The sequence below is a fragment of the Cynocephalus volans genome, chromosome 16 (assembly GCF_027409185.1).
Source record: "Cynocephalus volans isolate mCynVol1 chromosome 16, mCynVol1.pri, whole genome shotgun sequence".
Taxonomy (NCBI): Eukaryota; Metazoa; Chordata; class Mammalia; order Dermoptera; family Cynocephalidae; genus Cynocephalus; species Cynocephalus volans.
Genome location: NC_084475.1, coordinates 6,439,591 through 6,460,002, shown reverse-complemented (window position 1 = coordinate 6,460,002; position 20,412 = coordinate 6,439,591).

Below are 20,412 nucleotides of genomic sequence, written 5' to 3'. Positions count from 1 at the left end.
AGGGCAATCAAGGTAGGCTTCCTGCTAGAGGTGGATGGGGCTTCAGGGCCAGGGCCAGGGTGAGGCACACAAGGTCCCTAGGGCCCAAATTTAAGGAGGCACTCACTCTTGGGGTGGTGTGGAGCTGAACCCAGGAACCCCGCTTTCCTCTCCCTGCTCCAGCCTTGTTGGGCTTCAACACGGCTCCTTCAGCAGGAGCCAGCCAGACAGGAGCCATGTCTCCACAGAGGTTCACAGCTGATCTCATGGCAGTCCCCAAGGTGGTCTAAATAGCTCCCAACCCCCTCGGGCAAAAAAGCCCCACTCGACACCCACCAAGGCCTGTGCCCTTCCCCTCCCACACTCAGCCCTGAATGAACCAGCCCCAGCCCTGGGTTCTCTGCAGCCAGGTGGTCAGGGCCTCCTCCTCCCTCGCCCCACTTTCAGTGCTTGCAGGAGACAAGCTGCGTTAATGGCTATAATTTTGCTGCTTTGAAAGAGAAGCACCCAGGACCCCGAGGCATGGGGCGAGAGTAGCCCTCTGAGGAGAGGGCCAGACAGCAGGCATCCCTCGGAGGCCATGGGGCCAACGTGTGCTGACACTGACAGGCTTCCTTGCACAAGTCAGACCTCACAGAGTAAGGGTGGCGTGTGAGGAGGGGGGATACGAACCATCAAACAGCAAGGCCGTAGCCTGCCTAAAGGGTTGGCTTTTTAAAGGGGCCTTCTGCAGCTCACCGCCCCCCACCCCCAAACCTTAGCCTCCTGGAATGAAGCACATTCCACTGGTGGGGGATTAGAGGGTCGGCAGCTCAGGCTGGGCTGGCCTCCAGCCTGCTCTCCCACCGTGCTGAGACTGAACTCTCCTACCCCCCAAATGGAGCTGTGGTTAAGGGGCCCAGGGCTAAACAGAAATTGGTGGGGCCTTTTTGTCTGCTCCTGTTTTTAAGAAGATAGCACACACTTTGAGAGGCAGTCTTTATTATCTTGTTTTGAGCAGAGGAGCTGAGCTGCACTGAGGGTCTCCAAAGCCTTGTGTATGTCAAGAATTGGGGCTGGAGAGTGGGAAGGGTCCCTCTTGTAAGAGCAGGGGACCAGCAATCGTCCTCTCTGAGCCCAGCACTGCACCTGGCTGGCCCTCCTGAAGCATGAGGGCCCAGCTGGCCTCGGGTGCCCTGAGCACACAGTGCCACAGTGAGCCCCTCTTGGCCAGGTGGGACCAGAGCACAGGCTGCCTTCCTCTGAGGGGAGCCCTGACTCGGTAACCTGCAGTCCTGAGAACAGAGAGCTAAGAAGAACCCCAAACCTTGATAGTTGCTCATACAGGCATCAGAAAGGCCTGTGTTCTAATCCTGGCTCAGCCTGCTGCTGCCTGTTGACCTTGGAAGGCTACTTGAATTATCTGAGCCCTCTTTTTCTTAATGGCAAGTGCTCTTGGTGTAGTGGAAAGCCATCTGGACTTGCTATTAGAGAGACCTGGGTTGGACCAGCAGCCAGTTGTGCATCCTTGGGCGAGTTACTTGGCTACTCTGACTTTCAGTTTCCTTAAGAGTTTTTTTGTGAGGACTAAATTAAATCGCATATTTGAAAGAACCTGGCAAAACACAGAGTCAGTGCTATTGGATAGAATTCATCCCTTTCTCTCTGCTCTCCCATTTCTCTTGGAACCTTCACAATATAGTCTCAATTACCCTAATCATCCTACCTACGGTGTAGCTGTGGCATTATTACATAACCGTCTCCCAAAGGGTTGGCTCCAGATAGGACCCTGTGACAGTGCCTGGCACACACACGGTGCTCAAGCAATGATTTAATTTTTCTACCTTTGGAAGGTAAGTTTGCATATTAGTTAAGAGCATCAACTCTGCAGCCTGAATTCAAATCAGCTCTGCCACTTACTAGATGGGCGATCTTGGGCAAGTTGCTGAAGCTCTCTGTGTCTCAACCTCCTCATTTGTAAAATGGGCATAATAATAGCACCTTCCTTAGGATTGTTGTGAGGTTTATATAAAGTTCATGATTGTAAGGGGCACATGATACATGCTATAGGAGTGTTTTGTTAAGTAAGATTTATTCACTACCTTCCTGGCCTAGAGATGCCCATCATCCATCTGCTGGCTCCACTTAGGCCTTTTGCAGGTCCTGTCCTGTTAGTTCAGGGAAGTCCTTTCCAACCCTGTGCCTATTTTCTTATGGGAAAGGCGAGGAAGCCACGCTCCAGAAGAGGCTGAGGTAAAGGCCTTGACTTGGCCTCTGCTCCTTGCCTCCCACCCCACCCATCAGTGCTGGTCAGAAGCCAGGTCATGGAGCTCTTTCCTTGGGCTGGCTCTCTTGCCAGTGGGGGCTGGGCTGGGCTGGGCGAGCTGCTCCTCACTGCTCAGGAAAAGAACGACAGGCAGGGGACGCATTTGTAACCGCCCAGTGATCAGCACAAAGGTGGCTCCGGAGGAGCTTCCTTTCCAGGAGGAAGGGAGAAGGTCGACAGCCCACATCCGGCCCTGCCCGTTCCTCCCAGATGCTGTGGAAAGATGTCCTAGCCACTTCGTCATTTCTGGGCGGGGTCTTTCCTTCACACTGGGGCAAGTCCCTTGGAGGACCCTGGTCTGCAGGGCTGGGCACATACTCACAGACACACAACCCCTACCCCCACCTCCAACACACACACACACACACGCGCACACGCACACACACACACATGCACACACACAGAGTACAGTAATGACTTGGCTGGCTGCTTGACCTTCTACTGGGCTGTCCCAGGCTGCAAGGTCACACCATCTGGATGCACAATGGGCTGTTGGGAATAATGGCTTAGCTTTCAGCGTCCATTGCCCAAGAGGTCAAGGTCATGGGTCAATCCCTAGATAAGGCCATAGATTTCCTTTTGTTCCATAGCCACAGTTGTCACCCTGCACCAGGACTTGCTCTCTCATTCATTTCCAAAAAGGAGCAGCTTATGACTCAGCAGGAGGATGAAACTCTGTCTTCTTGCTGCTGCTCACTCCTGCTGGAACTGGATTATCCCAAGCCTCATCTTCACAGGTGACCTATGGATTCTGTGACGCAGGCTGTCTAAGATGGTCATCTTACCAGGGCCACTGCAGTTCCCCATGATCCAGTGTAGAAACTAAGGCTTTGGGCCACATGGAGACCTTCTCCAAGATCCCAGAGCTGGTTCCTTCATGTTGGGGGATGGGGAGAGCTCCTCTTTGTGTATTGGGAGGTGGAGGCCTAGCAAGGGGGCCCCAAAGAGATGGGAGTGCCTGATCTTCAGAGGAGAGGCATAAGTCTGCAGGAAATCCTGGTCAAGGGGGATCTTTCTGAGATCTTTTGAGACGGTCCAAGTTTTCCTGACAGCTCCAAGCAGAGCTCGGGCCTGTGTTCATGTGAAGGCCTTATGCAGGTCTCCTGAGTTAGGAACTTGATGTCTCTTTAGTGCACTCTGAACTTCATCAAGAATACAATGAGAACTAGAGGAGCAATGCTGGGACAAAGTTTCAGTGAAAGATGGTAAGCTTCATCCATCCATCTCCTCCTCCACCCACCCGTCTGTCCATCCATCCATCCATCCATCTATCATCCGTCCATCCATCCACCCATTTCTCCATCCATCCATCCATCCATTCATTTGTTGAGCATCCACAATAAGACAGGTTTAGGGTTGGGCTCTGGAGATCCAGGCAGGAAGGTCCTTACCTACAAGTCATTTTCCAGTGAGAGAGTCAGTATCAAGCAGGATGCAGGTACCTAGAAGCCTTATCTAGAATGGCTTAAATAAGAAGAAAAACTTTTTATCTCATATAACAAGAAGGCCAGAGGTAGGGAGTTTCCAAATTGGTCAATTCAGGGACTCAGTGGCATCGTGGAGCTCTTGGATTTTTTTCTATATTTCTGCCTGACTATTCCCCAAGTACCTGCCAGGTCACCTCATGGTGTCAAGGTGGCTGCCACACATCCGGGGACCGCAAGCCAATACTGTAAATAACTGGAACGTAAAAGGAGCACTCTCCTCTTGTGTCCCTTTTTGTGAGAGGAGACCTTCCTTTCCCACAGTCCCTGGTGAGTTTCCCTCAGTGCTCAGTGGTTAGCACTGCATCACCTGCCATGCCTAAGTTAATCTCTGAAAAGGGAAAAGAAATGACCACACCTGGCTTAGGTGAGTCGGGATTTACCCCTGAGCTGGGAGTGGAGATCCCTTCCCCAAAGGAAGATGGGTATCTGATCAAAACTGGGTTTCTCTTTCTCAAGAAGGGGGAACTCACTATTGGGTTGGCTACTCATAGCATCTGTTGGCAACCAGATGAAAGATGCAAGTGTTCTGTGTTTCTTCTCTGATCCCAGAAGCAGCATGGCAAACATCCCGGGCTTTCTTAGCCCCCTGCTCTGCCTGATTGTTTTTCTCCCTGGACTGACTGCTTGGCCACAAACTGCTCCTTGTTTGTTGTTAAAACATGGCCAAGTGAAAACTTCCTGCCATAGCATTTTCTGTCTCCATTTATCTCAATCTTACACACACACACACACACACACACACACACACACACTATTCCCTTTTCTAGATTTCCACTGAATTACTCTGAACCCCACATCTCATGGGGAAAACAGGTCCCCACTCATGGCCTCTTCCCCATCACTGACATCCCCCATCCATTTCTCACTAGCATTGCATGAATTGGCACCCATGAGCCTCCATTTCTTCATAAGCAATTTACAGCCCAAGACTGGGCTTGACCTAAAGCAAGGGAAAAACAACACCTAAACTCATGTGACCCGCGTGGCTTTCCTAGACGGAAGATCCTTCTGAGGGCAGTGTTCAGGGAGGCAGGCTGCTTACCTTCTTGGATCTGTAGCAGACACCAGAAGGAATCTCCGTGGTAAAGATCTTGCTGCATCCAGCCCAGAGACAGCACATGGCAGCCAGACATTGCAGAGGGAACCACAAAGTCGTGGCAAATGGCTCAACCCTCACTCAATTGCCTTAAGCATGAAGAGACACCGTGCTAGATGCATTACTTGGTATTCTGCTGCTCTCTTCTGCTTCCTCCCATAGGTCTAGAGAACCTTCCTTTGTTACCTACCACACTGGGTACACAAACCCAGGTCCCTCGCACTGACCTGTTTGTAATAGGGCCCTGCCCACCTCATGGGTCTTACCCTGCATCCCTCTCCCTGGCTGCCTCAGCTCCAGCCACACCAGCCTTCCTGCTGTTTTTTTTTTTATCAGCTGGCGAGTACAGGGATGGAACCCCAGGCCTTGGTGTTATCAGCACCACACTCTAACCAGCTGAGCTCACCGGCCAGCCTCCCACTGTTTTAAACGTGCTGGACTTATTCTTACTTCAGCTCCTCCAACTCAGATGCCTTCCTCTTATCTTAGCTCAGAAGACAGTTTTTCAGAGAAACTTTCTTTCAATGCCTATGTTGGTTAGTTCCTCCACCTTTATTTGATTTATTTTCATTGCATTATAGCTGATCAGAAAATACATTTGTTTATTATTGTTATTATTACTATTATTATTATTTACTCCCCTCCCCACCCCGAGGGCCAGACCCTGCTCTGTCTTGATCCCCACTCTATGTTAGGGCCCAGAGCACAGAGCTTGGCCTGCAGATGGTATTCAATGATGAATAAGTTCATGGTATCTCCAGCCCAGACCACTTTTCTGGGATAAAATGGAAAGAAAAAAATACATGAATCTGCTTCCACAGTGCCTGATAGAGATGAACTAGATCGTAGTCTTGCCATCCTACCGTTTCCCGAATGCTGAACACGCCAGAGTGAACTCACTGAGAGAACAGACGCAGACTCTCTCGTGGATGCCTCTCTTCTTCCTTATTCCTCACCATCCTCATCCTCTAAGGGTGGTTGTACTTCCAGGAGGCTCGAGAAGAAGAAAAGGATGGGAGGAGGTTGTGAAATTGTACTACTATTAGATGCCTATTACATCCAATAGTAGTGATGCCCACACACTCCCTATACACCAGGCACGGCTGTGTGGAGAACACAGATCATTGTGCCCATTTTACAGATGAGGACTGAGAGTCTCATGTAGGTTGAGGGACTTGTTCAAGGTCCCTGAACTAGTAGGGAATAGAGCTGAGGTTGTATCCTTATAGTCTGACTGAAAGTTCATGACCTTAACTACAATTCAGTGGTTTTTAGCACAGTCATGGAGTTGTGCAACCATCACCACTGTTTAATTCCAGAGCATTTTCATTACCTCACCCCAAAACCCATACCTGTTACCAACCACTTCCATTCTCTCTTCCCCCTAGTCCTAGGCAACCACTAGTCTATTTTCTGTCTCTTTGGATATCTCTATTCTGGACATTTCAAATAAATGGGATCATACAATCTGTGGTGTTTCGTGACTCGGTTGTTTCACTTAGCATAATGTTTGCAAGGCTCATTCACATTGCAGCATGTATCAGTACTTCATTCTTTTTATTTTTTTTCAGATGAAAAGACCAACTTAATAAATCTTATAAAAGCAATAAAATTACAGATTTCTTTGTTCTTTTCATTCTGTTATTGAGATATAATTGATTAAACATGTTTGTGGGGCATTCTTTTTAAGACCAAATAATATTCCATCGTAGGGCTATGTCACAATTTGTTTATGCATTGACCAGTTGAAGGACATTTGGGTTGTTTCCACCTTTTCATTATTATGAATAACGCTGCTATGAACATTCACGTACAAGTTTTTATATGATATGTGTCAATTCTTTCGGCAGATACCTAAGAATACAATTGCTGGGTCGTATGGTAACTCGATTCTATCCTTAACATTTTGAGGAACTGCCAGCCTGTTTTCCAAAGAAGCTACACCTGTACATTCCCACCAGCAAGGAGTGTTATAATGTATGAGGGTCACTAGGTGCTGTTATTATTACTGTTGAAATACACAAGCATCTGACTCTTTATTGGATCTGGCTCCATTAGATAAGGGTCCTACCTGAATCTTGAGGGTCTACAAGGCAACCCCCCAGCACAACTTGTATTTCTGTTTGGTTGTCTCTCCTCTGCACCTGCTTCCTATGTTTCCTCCCAGTCAGAGTCTCTGAGTCTCCTCCTGTCTTGTCAATCCCAATGTCGGTTTCCTTCTCCCACACAGCGGGGTGGCTGGAGACCCTGAGTGGGCCAGTGATAAGGCCAAGTCTCAAAAGAACAGCCATGGACACAGGCCACAGCCAGAGCAGGCAGGGGACAGCCCAGCAGCCGCTCCCTGGGGCACCCTTGAACTTGCAATAGAAACCCTTGGGATAGCAGGCCAAGGCACCCCATGGGAATTATTTAAAATATGCAAACTTTTTTATTGATATTACTAAGATTTCAGTTGTTAACAGTTTGGAACTTTTTCTGTACACATTTGTGATAGTCTGAAGCCGTCAATTTGTCGGCTAAGGAAGGGTGGGAAGTGGAAAGAGAAAAGTTCCTTCCCATATTTTCCCTGGGATAGCCCAGCAAGATCACAGTAGTGTCCAATGCTGAAAAACGTGGAGAAATATTGGCCCTTGGATGGATGAGATGGAGAGGATACAATTTAGGGTGGCTCTGACCCTGAGAATCCATCCGCCCTAAATCTCTGCTCTATCCCTGGGGCATTAAAGCTGCCTCCTCCAGGATGTCCTTTGATCCTACTTCCCAGTGTATTCTCTGGAAAAAGAGGAGACTGCATTAGAAGGCCATGTACTCCCTCCCTCGCTGAACACTCAACACCTTGGTCACCGGGGGTGCAGGACCTGCCACATGCCACTCTTGTTTTCCATTTTTGCAAAGTTCACAGGAACCCAGGACCCAGGGAGGTGAGGAGCACTTTGGTTCAGGCAGTGGAGCAAGGGGCCCAGGAGTCCCTGTTGTATTTCACTGCAGAGCAGTCAGTAAAAACAGGTGCACCCAGAGACCATACAAGGAAAGCCATTCACCAAGCACCAACCTGGCCTTACTATAAAGTTTCTCAACCCAATACAAGTCAAGGATGGACTGGATGTCAATGACTCTGTGACCCACAATACTGGCTCATGGTGACCCTGGAGTTCTAGTTTATGGCAGCCGTGGACAGGTTCTTCTGGGGTCCTATGTCCTGAGGTCTTGGTGATTCCAAGTGTCAAAAGTAGCAGGTGATGATGGCCCTGGGTGTCTAATTGAAGGTGGCCTTGGAGAATGGTAACCTCTGGTTCTAGGTGTCAGGGGTTCTATTGATGATGACTAGAGACAGTGGCTCTAATAGACTTTGGTAGCCCTAGGCATTTTGGGTGCTTATGACCCTGTGGTGTTAATGAAAAAGGTCCCTTGGCTCCAGACACTGGCAGCTTCTGGCACTAGATGGGTATGGGCCTGTAGGCATCGGCCAGAGCTGGTCAGAGAGGAAGGGAAGAGGAGCCAAGCCAGAGTCTGCCCGGTGCACCTGAGTCACTCTCCTGACACATCAGCCAGTCTGTGGGGACTCTGTAGTCCCTTCAGGAACACCTGGGAGAATCTCAATCTGTGATTTTTACTTGAATCTTCAGAGCCCTAGTGAGACCCAAGAATGTTGGTACAGAGCACCTCTCTGGGCCTGACTTCTGGTGGGAGATGTCCAGCCCTAGGTGCCCTATCTATGTATCTCTCTGCCTGTTTACTTTCCTCCCAACTGGGCACTGGAATCCAGGAGGAATAGGGAACAGTGGCAATGACTACCTTGCAGTGGGAAGGACATCACCAGAAGGCAGCACGCAGTCTGGATGAAGGAAAACAGAGGCAGGGCAGAGCCATTGCTTTGCCTTGAGAGTGACCTCACGGAGCTTCACCAGCTCATGACTTATGCACCAACCTCAGTCATTCTTAATCCCCAGCTGGAGCTACTCTGCCTCCACCAGCTCCCTCTTTGAGGGCCGGCACCAGGCCCTCCCCTCACTCACACAGAAGATCCTCAGAATCCTTCCGCACCCACCATTTACCAGCCATGCAGACTTGGGAAAGTCGTTCCTCTGCAAAGTGGGAATAACAGGACCTGCCGTGCAAAGTTGTTGTGAGGACTGGATAAGTCAATTCTCAAGGAAATAAAATCTGGGGAAGTCACAACCTTTCTGAACCTCTGCAAAACAAGATAAAAATGGTAACCTAGAGGCCTGCAGGGAGAACCAAGGGTACTGACGTGGCCAGGGCTGAGTGCTTGGATAGGCCAGGCACATCTCACCGAATCCTCACATTGGCCTTCAACACAGGCCCATGGTAGCCGTCCCTACCTCAGGAATAAGGGAACTGTGGCACAGAGAGGTTAGGTTTCTTGTGACATATGGGGAGGCCAGGATTTGGCTCTGGCAGGCAGCTCCCGATCCTGCCAGGGGAAGCCCTGGGCTGCGGCTGCCTCCGAGCTGAGCTATTTGGAAGCACTTTGTAAGGGACAGGCTCTGTGCACAAGTTAGTTATTATAACTCACTGATAGGGCAGGGGGTGGGAGGGATCCCAGCCAGCAGCCTCGGCACTGACCGGTGGCTGAACCCAGGCTGGGCTCCTTGCCCTGGGAGCAGGATGATGCCTGGGGACGGATGGCCCCATGTCCTCTCTGCCAGGCCCCATGGCAGCCTAAGGCCATCTTCCAGTGGGCTCTGCCGAGGTGCAGCAGGGGCCACTGCCAAGGAAGGTGGGCTCCAGCAGGTCGGAGCAGGTCTGCTTTGCTGAGACCGGGCCGCTCTCTGGTGGCTGGGACGCCCCGGAGCGGGCGGGCAGGCGAGCACGTCCAGAGCACAGGCCCCTGCCCGGGGGGCCCAGGCTAATGACCCCGCGCATTCCGGCCTGGCCTGCATGGGCCAGGGAATTGGCTGAGGGCAGGCCCATTAGCTGGAATCCTCCCAATGCTCACACATCAGAGGGGAGGAGGGAGAAGTGAAAAGTTGAAAAAGAGCTAATTATCGCTTTTATCAGAGCAGGTGGGTTGATGAGTCCTGCCCGAGGGCAGCCAGGGCTGCATTAAAGATTAAACGCCAAGTGGGGGGAGCAGGGCCTGTCATTCCACAGGAGGGAGGCCGGCAGGACGTCCGTGGAGACCTGGTGGCAGGCGGCAGGCTTAGATCTGTCAGCCGAGCCCTCTGTCCCAGAGCCCACCACAGCCACATTCCACCAGGGGACCCCCACGGCGCCTGCTGCTTCCGCTGCTGTGGGGAGGGCAGCTAAGTCCACGTCTGCTCCCTCAAGGGATGAGGGGTCGGGGCAAGCCTAATTATCCAATTGGTAGCTTCCTGGCACCTGTCTTAGGAGGACTTAATGACTCCTGCAACTCCCCCAGTGACCTTATGTATAGAACCTACATGGGAATTATACAAGGCCTGGCAAGGACCCAAGGTCAGGTAGTCTGAGCCTCCTCGTTACTACAGAGCAGGAGCTCCAGTTCCGGGGAAGGGAAGGGACTCATCAACCACATTGCCGTGTGGTCAGTCCCATGAGGTTGTAAGTCCCTTGAGGACTGGGATTCATCTTCAATGCTTATCTTTGTACCTAACCTATTGAGGTTAAAGGAACCGGGGTGATTAGCTTAGAGTAATCAATGTCAGTGTGACTTTATTATGCCATTGCAACCCGACAGTGTTTTGGACACTCTGGGTGTTCAGTGGGTGTTTGTTGTGTTGGTGATAAGAGGGTGGCACCTAAGAGGGCCTAGCAGGTATTCTCCAAATGTTGGGAGCTAATTCATTGGCCATGAAGAGTAGACAGAGGCAGTTACCATGGTCTTGAGTCACCAGGACAAACTGCGACATGGTGGGGCTGGGTTGCTGTGGGCCACAAGCAGACTGACTGTAGGTAGATGGTGTTCAGGTGGCCAGCTGTGCTAATGTTAGTCTTCACTGTTTGTGTCTTGGTGAAAATGTCCACCAATACATCTTCACTCCCACAAAGACACCTCCAGCATGATGTCCACTGTCTGGACCTACCAGGGACCCACAGCTCCTGCCCAGCCAGCCTGGATTTTCTAAGGATCTGCTTTTGCCCAGGAGAATGAATTGGGCTTCTTGCTTCTTTCTCTTGCCCACCATTCTATCAACCACTCTAGAAGCCTCTAGAATCCAGAGCCTTCCCAGTTTGGTTTCTTCAGGCTTCCAACCTCAGCTCAAAACTTGGTGGCTGTTCTCATCCCTCCCCATGGTGAGGAGATCCCGCAAATGACGTGCAGATAAAGACCCGCCCAAGTCAAGGGGTCCTGGCCTTCCCCGCCAGGCTCACATACACTGTCCCACAGCAGACACCCTCCACCTGTGATGATCTGGGCTAGGCGGGCCGAGCAGAGCCCCAGAAATTCCTGGTGGGTGGAATGAATGAGTCTGAGCAAAGACCAATAAAAAGGACCTGGGGTCTATAAAGGACCCCAAGCTGACGCTGCACTGGCCACATGGATGGTATGAGAGGCCGGCCAATATAGTGCTGGATTGCTATGAAAGATTTGAATACAGCAACCTGCTCCTCACCATCAGGGGCTTCTTAAGAAAGGTCAGGTGGTCCTGGACTGTGTAACCCAGCACTCTGTAGTTCAACAGAGCACTTAATCACGGTGGTAATGTCTTTTGATTAATTGTATGAGTATTTGATTATCTATATCCTCCATTGTATTAAAAACTTCATGAGAACTGGACTGTGTCTTTTTTGTGACCACTGAGCCCCCAGCAAGTGGCCTGGCACATTGCAGGACTGAATAAATATTTATTGAAGGAGAGAGGAAGGGAAGAAGGAAGGAGGGAGAGAGGGATGGAAGAAAGAAGGAAGGAAGAAGGGGAAAACTTTTCTAAGAATCGAGGCAGCTGAGAGCCAGGCCTTGCTCCCAAGGAGCTCCTAGTTCAGTGGAGAGAGAAAAATGGATGGACAGGCAGGGACCTGCGATATAGGGGCGGTTAGTGCAGGCCTAAAGGGAAAAACAGTCTGACGGTGGAAGCTCAGAAGAGGGAGTGATTCACTCTGGGGAGCTGTGACACTTTCTATGGCTGGGTCTTTAAGGCTGGGCAGGAGTAAGTAAGACGGACAAAGGGAGGAAAGTCATTCTCAGCATGACTGGCACGAGCAAAGGCACAGAGGTGGGAACATGTAGCCAGCATTCAGGAACAGGTGGAGTGGCTCAGGTGACGGGGGTGCCATGAGAGGTGTGGGACAAGTGGGTCTAGGAAGGTGGGCCGGATGGTGGGGAAGAGCTGAGGCTCACCCGGGGATAAATCGCTGAGGTTTTTAAGCAGGGGTGTGGCACATCCTGCCACCAAGAGTAAAGAGGGGGACTTTGGAACTCCAAGGACTGGCATTAAACTTCTTTAGATACAGGGACAATTTAGTTTGGAGCCAGGAAAGCTCTGGGGTCCCTGAAGCCCCTGCAGAGGGTGGTCCTCTGGCCAACGTGAGCCACAAAGAAGGACCAGATCTTGTGGCAGGGTGAGACCAGGCCACACGTGAGGATGAATGGGAGACATTTCATGGTGGTGGTAATTTTCTCCCTGGTGTTCTCTGCAGACAAACTGACATCCTCTTAACTGAATTGATGGCCCGGGATGGGAGAAGTTTCGAGGGGCCCAGATGAGACCCCCTGCCACTAGGCATGCACTGGAAGCCTCTCAGCTCTTGGGATAACACGACTGGGGACACTGCAGAGGGTGGGGCGGGTGATAACTCTTGTCCATTAGAGAAATACCGAGTGCAGCGTCCCCACTCTGCACATCTGGACCCCGAAGATCTCGGTTTGAGTTCTGGCCTGGACATTTTCCATGTGTGACCTTGGCAAAGGGCTTCACTTCTCTGAACCTCAGTTTACTCATCTGCAAAAAAGGATAGTAAGTCACACCCTGCCTATCCTGTGGGCTACTGGAGGGCTCAAAAAAATAATAGTCGTTGAAGATACTTTGTAAACAGGAGTGCCATATGCAATATTAGATATGATTATTAATGCATAATATCTCAGTCATAGGGCAGGGTAGACCCAGACACAGGATGTCAGGATCTGTACCCAGATCTTCTAGGGGTGAGGATTAGCTGGAGAGAACCCTGGGACTGCGGGGGCTTCCTCCCGTCTCTTGTCAGATGCTCTGCAATGGAGACAGACCATCCTGAATTCAAATCCCGATTTCCCACTTCCTAGCCCTGTGACCCTGGGCAATGTGCTCCACTTCTCTGTGCCTCAGTTTCCTCACCTGTAAAATGGTGATAGGAGAACCTTCCCCAAGGCACTGTTGTGGGAATTAAACAGGAGAAGGCCTGCGAAGCCCTCAGCCCAATGTTGGCTTCAGAGAGTGGTCGTCAAAATGGGTGTCCGTCTTCCTCTCTTCTTTGCTGTCAACCCCTCCCATTCCCCTTCCTCCCACTTTTGTCTCTTGCACAGGGCTCCTGAGGGACCCCAAAGCTCCTGAGGGACCCCCGTAGCTTAGGTCCTTGGACGCTGGACCTAAGGGAGGCAGGCTTGTGGCAAGGTCTGAGAAATGTTCCCATGGACGACACCATCCAACAGAGGCCACATCTGTGTCTGAAGGAGACAGACCCCAGCTCAAAGACTGGACCCCATGGTTTTGCTAGGTGTCTGCCAGATGCAGAATTCCACAATCCTGGGACTCCTCTCAGACTGAGTGACCAAAATACAGTCCCCAGTGTGGTGCTGTCTGTCACGGGACACTGGGTTGGGAGTCTACCCTAAGGCAATGATGCTGAGATTCCCTGGTCTCAGGCCTCAGTTCCTGACTGCAGTCCATGGAGGGACCACCCCGTGCCCCCAATTCAGAGCCTTCTCTAATCAGCAGGAATCCAGGAAAGCCCACCAGGGGACCTCACAGGCCTGCATTCTTCCTGCAGAAGCATCCTCAGCTGGGCAGCCCTTGCCCCTCGTGGAGTACTTGAGGCAGAGCTGGGAAACCACAAAAATTTTAAGCTGAGATGAAGGAATGTAATGGGCTCTAATCTGAACTGACAGCAGCACTATTAGCCAGCAAAGGGCTGCAGGGGCAGCAGGGATCGGCCGGGAGGGAAGGCACGAGAGGAGAAGGAGGGACGGGGGACACCGACACAGAGCAGATCCGAGAGTGAGGCGGGGCCTCAGGGGTGGAGATGCAGGCAGGGCTGAAGTGCTGGCATGAGAGGAGCTGCCCAAGAGACAGAGTTTTAGGATAATAGTAATGATCATGATAATAATAGCCACGAACGCTTGTTTAGAGCTGACAGCGTGCCAGGCACTTCTCTAAGCATGTGTATTAACGAACGTAATCCTCACAGTGCAGGTGTGAGTACTGCGATCCCATTTTACAGATGGTGTAGAAATGAAGGCACAGAGAGGTCCTTCAATAAAGAATGCCAATCCAGATGGCAAGGCTGGTGCTGGCTGCTCACAGAAGCCTTCTGCTCTCTAAAGGTCAAAAGTTAAAGGTCCTCCTTAGGAGTCAATGAAATACATCTAACACTTTCAGGATAAAGAAGGGCTTGGGTGCTGCGGGAAGGGTGAGGAAGGGCTGCGTGCAGTCTCTCCCGCCAGGGTCTGGAAGGGAAGGAAGGACGTGCTCTCGATAACCACGGCACAGGTATGGGGCATGGGGGCTGGGAACACAGAGGTCAGAGGGCTTAATTAGCCTTTTAGGAGTCAGAGGTCACAGGTCTCACTTAGTCTTTTAGGGGTCAGAGGTTCAATTAGCCAGCCAGGGGCTGGAGGCCATGACCACTGACAGTTGGCTGGTCCCCACCAAGGCCGCAATGAAGCTGTGGGGTAAGACATGACTTGCACTTTCTTCCAAGAAGTGAAAGAGGGGACATGGTCACCAGCTCTGCTTCCCTGTGGGTGATCAGCGCCCCAGCTCTCCTGGGGTCAGATGTGCTGAGCCCTGTCCCAAGGGATGCACTTCCTGCTGGGCCAAGGTGGTCACACCCCAGAGGTCCTGGTTCTGAAGGGAACACCTCTAAGTGAGTGGTAAGCTCCACCCCATCCTGTATCTAGATGTGGTCAACTCCTGACCATCTGGCTTTCCTGGAAGTCAGATTTCCATAATCTTTTGGGTTCTGGGTGTAGGACACAAACAGTTTTAGTTGCGCTTAGTAGGCTCTGTTGAGTCAGAGGAAATGGTTGTCTTCCTCCCACAGGGAAGGGCTGAGTAGGCAAGCAGAGAAAATTTGAGACATGGGAGCTCTGCTTTGGGGCCAGGAAGTGGCTAAGAGGCCACCTGGGGTCAAAGCCTGACAATGTGACCTCATCAGGGTTACTTAACCTTTGCATTCCTCAGTTTCCTCATCTGTAAAATGGGGGTAGTGATTCTAGTGCCTCACTCTTGGTGGGTGGCTGAGAGGGTAAGGAGCTGATCCATGCAGAGCACATTGCACAGCACGGGGTACGTTGTCAGTGCTCAGAAGCACTGGTTTCCATCACTGTGAATGACATGCTGCCCTGGGCCTGCAGCAGGGAGGGGGCTCGATCCCTTCCTAGCACGGGGAGGTTTCCTGGTCTGTGACATGAGAAGAACAACCAGACAGTTTGAGATTGTTTTGGTCCTATGTATGACGGGGAGCTGATTCCTAAAGAAACAAGGGGCCCCCCTGAACAGGGCACCCTGACCTTTGACTTCTTTCTGCCTTCCTGTGCCCAGGGGTGGATTGGTGTAAACTGTAAAATGCTGCAGCAGTGTTAGGAGTTCCTGTCACCAAGGGACTCCCAGATGCCCAGGAATATATCAGTAGGGCCAGTGGCAGCATTAGGGTCCCCCCTCCTTAGCCTCTGCCCATGACAGCAACCATAATTGGGGAATAATAATAGCTAGCAGACACGAAGCTCATCCTGTGTGCCAGACACTTTCTGGGGATACCCTCTAACCCCCCCAACAACCCTGCAAGGTTGGTTTTATCATGCCATACCATAACCTTCCACTGACACCTGCATCCCCCTCCCTCTCTCACTGCCCACCTGGCCAGCACGTCCTTAAGCTTCAGGCTGTAGTTGGGCTCTCCTACTCTGGGGAGCCTTCCCCAACGCCCCCTCAGCCAGGTCTGCACCCGCCTCTCTGCCAGCGTCCCCATAAGCACCCTCTACTTCCCCCTTGTTTAAACTCATCACACTTTATTTTTATTCTATTTTATTTATGTACATATTTATTTAGGATAAGTAATAGATTCACATGGTTCAGAATTCAAAAGCATTGACAAGGAATACAGAGGAAGTCTCCCTGCCCTCCCACCCCATTCCCCAGCCACTGAGGTCAGCTGCCCGGGGTGAGCAAGCTTGTCAGTTTCATCAAACCGAATAGTGATGACTCGTTCATGTGTCTTCTGTCCTTCAGGAGCAGGAACTGTGCTTGTCTTGTTATGGCTTCAGCCCTACGGCCCAGCATGGTACCTAGCACATGACAGGAGTACTACGTATGTGTGTTTGCATGTGTCTATTGTCCTATCTATATGTGAATCCATCCATCTGAGAGATTTATATATATATATGTATATATAGAGAGAGAGAGAGACAGAGAGAGACAGAGAGACAGAGAGACAGAGAGAGAGACAGAGAGACAGAGAGAGAGAGACAGAGAGAGACAGAGAGAGACAGAGAGAGAGACAGAGAGACAGAGAGAGAGAGAGAGACAGAGAGAGACAGAGAGAGAGACAGAGAGACAGAGAGAGAGAGAGACAGAGAAAGAGACAGAGAGACAGAGAGAGAGACAGAGAGACAGAGAGAGACAGACAGAGAGACAGAGAGAGAGAGAGACAGAGAGACAGAGAGAGAGACAGAGAGAGAGAGAGACAGGGAGAGAGACAGAGGGACAGAGAGACAGAGAGACAGAGACAGAGAGACAGAGAGAGAGAGACAGAGAGAGAGACAGAGAGAGAGACAGAGAGAGACAGAGAGACAGAGACAGAGAGAGACAGAGACAGAGAGAGACAGAGACAGAGAGAGAGAGAGACAGAGACAGAGAGAGACAGAGACAGAGAGAGAGAGACAGAGAGATTTTTAAAAAATGAATGGGACTCTGAGAAGAAAGGTGACTTGCCTGCTTAGCTCTAGTTCCCAAGACAGTGCTCACTGGAGACTCTGTTTATCTGACTTTTAAGGACTGCCTGTCCCTTCTTCTTGGACATTTGACCATCCACTGTGAAATGGATCCCGTTTTCATTTTTTAAATTTAATTTTTGAATGGGAACAAAAATAGCACCCCTTATTAATTATCAAAAAATGAAGAGCCATGTGTTGGGAAATAGAGCGTCACCACGCTCTGGAAGTCCGCCTGGTGCCTGCCCAAGCCTGACCTCATTTTGACACCACGCCGAAGTCGTGCTGAGGATGTTATTGTTGCTGCTCACCTTGGGTCTCACTTTCCTCATCTGTAAAATGGGAAAGGAGCCCTCCAGGTCTGAAGTTCTATGGCTTTTTGATGTCTTCTCTAGTTTAACCCTGTCCCAGCTAGTACTGCTTTATGCCTGCAGTAAAATAAAATGACAGCTGTGGAAGCCTTTGATTGAAGCTCACACCTGATACCAATGCAAGCAACACATGAGATGGTGGGGACATTTTTTTTTTTGTCCTGGGCTCCACACCAGCCAACCTGGCCATGTCCCTAGCTTTGGCCCAGGGCAAGAGTCAAGTACACACAAGTGTGAGTCCTCTGAAGAGTTGGAGGGAGAGGAAGCAGGTGGAGCTGAGAGGTGGGGACCACTGTGGGGAAGGTGGGTTGGCCCATGTGCCATCTCTGCCAGGGACCAGCAGGCTGCTTTCCAGCTGGATTAGCTCATTGCCTGGCCTCATCTTGTGGAAGCTCCAGGTTCGGGCTCCTGCATAGCCTTGTTCCTGGTGACTGGGGCAGCCAGGGATTCTGGAAGTTGGGAAGGAGAGGCTAGAGGGAGTAGGGGAAGGGAAGGGAGAAAAGGGCAGGGAGCATGGGCTATGAGGAGCCAACGGGTCAGGGAGGGACATGGTGCCAGCTACACCAGGAAGCCTGCTGTGGCAGGACGCTGCTGGGGATACAAGTGGGGGTGAGGGAACAGTACAGAGAACAAGATTCATAAATTCATTTGTTCATTCATCTTTCCACTCATTCATTCAATGAAACAAAGGATGCCAATATCGACAGATAATTACTAATTGAGGTATGTGCAGAATGTTAAGGAAGTATAAAAGAGGGAGCGAATATCTATTTAGTGTGCTGCTGGATTGGGGAAGTAGGAGCAGGTAAATCTCACTGGAGATGTTTAAGCCAATACATGAACCAAGTATAGGGGGAGCCAGCCCCATAGTTCTCCACAGCTGTGTGGCCCATCTCTTCCCAGACCTCCAAATCCCAGTCCAGCTGCTGCCCCCCACTGGGTTTGAGTCCTAGCCTTCCACCTACTTGCTGTGTGACCTCAGGTAGGTAATCTAACCTCTCTGAACCCCAGTTTTCTCAGCTGTAAAGTAGGGACAATACCAACTTGGAGGGTTGTCATGAGATTCAAATACGATAGTGGAATCTCAAACACGGTAATGCACGTGAGAGGCACTGTGCAGGGTGCCAGGCACCTGTGTAGAACATGCTCAAAGCAGCATACTGTGGCTATTGTCAATACCAGCAGCAGCAGAAGCAACAACTTCATTTACAAACTTGGGGCTCTGTCTTCAGGCTGAAGAGGAAAGCTGAGACCGTTCCCAGTGTCTCCCATCCCTGGCCCCCGGCTCTTGGGGAAACATGAGAAGCAGGGCTTGGGGATCTCATGTATGCCCCCCCCATGCCCCTTAATCCTTCCTGAACTTGGGGGGGTAGGTGTGGGGCGGGGGCGGCACCCCTGCAACACCTGCGCAGCTCTGACATCTCCTGCCTCTGGGCAGAGAAAGCAATTTCAGAAATGACATGTTGCCAACAAGCAGAAATCAGCTTCTGAATTAAAATGTGTCGGCGTCAGGTGACCCCAGGCTTGGAGGGCTGGCTGAATGAAGACAGCTGAGATTAGAGCCTGTCAGCTGCGGGAGGGGCTGTGCGGGAAGGAGTGGTGGGGACCCGGGGGTTACCATTGCTCCCCAGATCACTGGCTGCCCTGGACTTGTTCAGACAGGGGGGCAGGAATTCGGACGCTGGGTCAGGGGCTCCCGGGGCTCTGGCCGGCCTCCCCCACTCAACTGTCCACTGTCCAAGGTGGGGGCGAGGTGGGGGGCTCCAGGCTCAGCTCCCCTGAGATGGCTCCAGCGTAAACACACTAATGGGCCCGAGAGAGCCAGAGAGGAATGTGGGCCCCATAGCCCCTGGGGACTCGAGGAGGGATGGGTGTGGGGGATGAGGCACCCAAGAGGCAGTCAGCCTCAGCTCTGCGGGAGGAGAGAGAGGGAGAGAAGCAGAAGGAAGACGAGAGCGGGGAGGACCAGGCGAGAGGGGAGGGAGATACCACCAGCCACACCGAATCCTGGCAATTCCCTCATCCCCCTCCTCTCTGTCCCTGGGCCTTGGCACAAGCTGTGACCTGCAATCCTAGGGGAGGGGCGGTGAAGAGGCTGTTTAATTTCCAGCCCTGCTGTTTATTGTGGGACCTTAAGCATGGCAGGGAACCTCTCTGAGCTTCAGTTTCCTTATCTATAAAATGAAGACCATGGTTGTACGGGCCCTGAGGGTGGCCGTAGTGATAAAATGAAGGGATATGCGGAAACGGCCCAGCACAGGCGTCCCCGTGCGGAGTCAGGCTCAGGCAGTGGCGTCTCTCAGAGTGCTGAACTCCCTGCATTCTAGAGATCTCTTTCCTTGTCTGTGACCTCCCTGAAGGCTGGGTCTGGGCCTCATCACCACAGCACACTGGCACGTGCCCAGCCCACCGTAGACGACCAGTGTTGGCTGAAGGAGCACCTGGTGAGAGAGGGAGTGAAGTGAGGCATGAGAAATAAAAGGGGTGGGTGGGGGCAGGCAAAGGAGCCCACCCTACCGCTCTCCCTCCAGGATGTCTCGCACCCCATCATGGGTTGTCCCTCTGGTCTTTACAGCCCTTTGTCCAGAGCAGGGCTTGAGCAGGCAACCCTTGGTGCTTGGACAGTGTCCATTTTTCCCCAGCTGGAAATCAACCATATAGGGTCAGTCCATGTGTCTTTAGGGGTCCATGGGGCAAAGGACCTTGGACCCATCTCAGAAGCTCCAGGACTGTGGGGCCACCACAGTCATGTTCCACAGAGCCCAGAACACAGCAAGGGCCACAGCAGGGCTGGTGGGCATAGGGGGTCCTCAGGAGCAGTGAGGAGGGAGACGTTGGTGCTGCTGAGTCTCTAAGGTGGGAGGTAGGCTGGAGGTGGGCAGAGGCAAGGCTGGCTCATGATTTCAAGGTAGGAAATCTCCCTCTCCTACCCTCACCACCCCCTGCTGCTCTAACTGCCTTCCCCACCTGATACAGGAGTTCCACTGGGAGAAGACATGGCTTCCCACCCCCTGCTCAGAGCTAAGTCAGCAGAGAAGCGACCAATCCAGGAGTATGAGAAGATTCCAGAGGGCAGTGGGTGAGAGCTCAGGCATGAGAATGGCTTG